The 3,486-nt window shown below is 40.6% G+C and overlaps 1 protein-coding gene across 2 annotated transcripts in view; it reads right to left on the reverse strand.

Moving 5' to 3' along the window:
* The window catches only part of LOC121871776 (probable imidazolonepropionase), a 24,498-nt gene extending 21,685 nt beyond the window's left edge, over positions 1-2,813 (reverse strand). The window contains exon 1 of one of the 2 annotated variants that reach the window (XM_042374246.1): positions 2,703-2,813. The gene's annotated coding sequence lies outside the window, so the exon portion shown is untranslated. The remainder of the gene's footprint in view (positions 1-2,702) is intronic. The other variant, XM_042374247.1, reaches the window with a different exon arrangement.
* Between the last annotated feature and the right edge of the window lie 673 nt (positions 2,814-3,486).

Below are 3,486 nucleotides of genomic sequence, written 5' to 3' on the forward strand. Positions count from 1 at the left end.
ATGTTAATAGACTAGTTAGACATGAACGCCCGCTTATGAAGCCATGCTGGGAATCATTGATCAATCTGTGCTTCTCCAGGCGATTTCGAATAGCGTTTGAAATGATTGCTTCCAGTAATTTGCCCACTATTGATGTTAGACTGATTGGGCGGTAGTTAGAGGATAGTGATCTATATCCCTTCTTGAAAATCGGTATTACATTCGCTATCCTCCAGGATTCTGGTACTACACCTGTTTTTAAGAACATGTTAAACAACTTTGCTAAGGGCATACTACGCTCTTCCTTACATTCCTTTAATACTCTGGCAAATATCTCATCGGGACCAGGTGACTTATCAGGCTTTAGTTTGTCTATTTGCTTACTAACATCGTTACTAGTCACTACTGTCTCGCTTAATTTGTTTTCTTCACTATCTCCGAATAGAGTCGGTGTCTCGGGTATCATGTTTATATTTCCGGTGGTGAAAACTGTTGATAAATATTTATTCAGAGTATTGCTCATTTCTCCGTCGTTATCAGCTAGCTTGCCGGTATCTGGCTGTATTGGTTCAATCTTTTCTCGTGTTTTAGTTTGATACATTGGGTAGAATCCTTTGGGGTTTGTCTTCGCCTCCCTTGCTATCCTTACCTCATTATTCCTCTTAGCTTTCCTTATCTCGGTTTTAACCCTACTCGCCAATACCTTATAATAATCCTGGAGGTAAATTTCGCCACGATTTATCCTTCTACTTATAGGGTCATTGTTGTCTGATCTGAGTTTTTTGTATGGTATGTTCCGCCTTTGTGCATTAAGTAACTCATTATTTAAATTGTCGTGGAACTCGGCAATCTCAGATCTCATTAACAGGTCAGTCTCAACCGTCAGGTCTCCTGGTATGGTGAGGTCGCCCTCTGTGGGTGCATTGAGTGAGGTCACCTCATGTGAGGTCATGTAGCTCACCCCCAAGTGCAACACCCCCTCCCTCAGCTGCCTCTTCAACTGTCAAAGTTTGCCCTTCTGAAATCTGGGACTTTAGTGGAATTTTCCTTCCGTGTGCCCTGAAAATCTAACTGGAATCTAATTTCTTTGTGATCCCTGTTTGCAAACTTGTTCCCTACCTCGACATTGCTAATGAGGTTTTCTCTGTTCGACAGAACTAAATCGAGTATATTATTACCCCGCGTGGGTTCGGTTATATGTTGACTTAGGAAACAGTCCTGTATCGTTTCGAGAAAATCCTCTGATTCTGAGTTACCTGTAAGGTCAGTCCAATCTATTTGGCCAAGGTTAAAGTCGCCTACTATACAGACTTTGTTGTTTATGGAAGCCCTGCGCATTTCATCCCAGATAAGTCGCTCATTTACTCTATCAAGATTGGGAGGTCTATATATTACTCCTGTGATTATTTTTTCCCAACCATCGATTAATTCTATCCAAATTGTTTCTGTATTCCGCTCAGCTTTTATTTCCTTATTTATTTCACACTTCAGATTATCCCTGACATAGATTGCTACTCCGCCTCCTTTCCTGGTCTGCCTATCGGTATGGAACAATTTGTAACCCGCAATTTGGTATTCGACCGTAACTCACATGAGTCTAGGTTGATCCATGTTTCAGTGAATGCTATTATATCGATTTTTTCGGTACATACCAAGGCCCTAGTATCATCCATTTTGTTTCTCATACTTCTACTGTTCGCATAGTAGACATTTAAGTTAGTCGTGTTCTGAGTCCTCCCTTTACCGAGTTTAGGTTTAAACTCCCTGTCTAATTTATTTTTGTCATCATTCCTAACACTATTTCCCTGTAATCTTTCACTTTGTTTACCCTCTCCCACTGCAGTCTCCTCCAACCCCGTGCCCATATGTTCCCCTAGCAGTTTAAAGACTTCGATATCTTTTGAACTGCCTCCTCTAGAGACCCAGTCAGGGTTGCCACCCCATCCCGAGACAGGTGTACCCCATCCCTAGCATGGAGGGTGGTGGACAGTGTGTGTGTGTGTACTCTTGGGGTGGTGGACAGTGTGAGTATGTACAGTACTACAATAGGAAACTGTGCTACAAAAGGAATATAACAGGCCAGAAAAGGTGTATAATATCCTTCAGAAAAAATGCTGTGCTACATACAAGTAAAGAATACAGTGAGTCACTCTACAGTGTCCTATAAAAGGAATTCGTTGTTCCACACAAGCAAAGCAGATGCCATTGAAAGAATATAGTATGTTACAGAAGACAGTGTTTGGGCGTCATACGTGTATGGCCCACTAGAATTCCCTGATTGAAACGTTTTAGTTGTCACGTTTTAAGATTAACAGTTGTAGTTGCATATACAAATAACGACCTGACAGACACAAATACGGCACATAGCTTAATAATAAAGATCTATGGATATTTTTTTTTGTGGTGACAACGCAATTTTATACTGGATGGGGTAAGAGCGTTACTAAACGGCTTCAAAACAGACGACTTTGAGATTCGTTTATTTTCTTTGGGTTATCCTTTTGGTGTAATTGACTGTCTGTCGATCCTTGTTTGTACACCTGCACTGCCTGTGGACTTGTTGAACCAACGTGAACTAGTTTGGCAACTTCACTGAATATCTGTCTAATCTCTCTTTCCACCTTGTTCCTTGATGTGCCCAGTATTTATTCTTTTTGTCGTGATCACAGTCTACTTTTCCCTGTTACTTAAGAATACGTAGCGTAAATTATCTTCTAACTTACCTTATACTGACGCTAGTGATACTGACTTCTTGTGTTCTCCGTCTCGATCATGCCCAGGCGAGGTCTCCACTAAGCAGGGGCAGGGAGCGAGCATCTGTTGCCACGCCCCAGCGGGGAGCCAATCGTGGCGCTGCGTCTAAACGCCAGCTTCCAGAAGGTAAAAGTATCTCCAAAACATGTTTAAAGTTTGAATTTTTTGTTGCATTTTGAAACCGACTGATGTTATGTGATCAAGTAACAAATTACACAAGTTCCTTTTTGGTAAACAACTTCAGAGATGATTGCGGATAAAAAGTAAAGTAAATTTGTGTGGGTGGCAGCGCGCCTCGGCAGCCCAGATCACGTGAGTTTCTCGTGTTAAAAAATGTTAGTGTTTTTGTTATGGGAGTAATTATTTGACTGCCATGATTACTGGACTGAGTTTTATGTATTCCCTGTTGTTTAGTAATCACTTTTTTACCGTAAAGCATGTCCTGTAGGTCCGCATGTTAACTAACTAGCAGAATGGCATCACTGTGGAGAGTGTCACTGCATACATTTTGTATCAGTCATTTAAACGTACATGTCTGTGCTGAGTCTATCCGTTTCCTAGTCGCGCTAAACGCATCAGAGTATACGGTACTATACAAAATGTGACACTCGGTTTCATGGTCTTGTCTCACTCATTTTAGGAGGACAGTATTAATAAAGAGCAAATTACATAAAAAAGTAGTTATAGCAATGATATTACAAATTATAATTATTATTTTATTTGATATCAGTGCCTATATAAGAACATAAGAAT

This window comes from Homarus americanus, unplaced genomic scaffold (assembly GCF_018991925.1).
Source record: "Homarus americanus isolate GMGI-L3 unplaced genomic scaffold, GMGI_Hamer_2.0 scaffold39675, whole genome shotgun sequence".
Lineage (NCBI taxonomy): Eukaryota > Metazoa > Arthropoda > Malacostraca > Decapoda > Nephropidae > Homarus > Homarus americanus.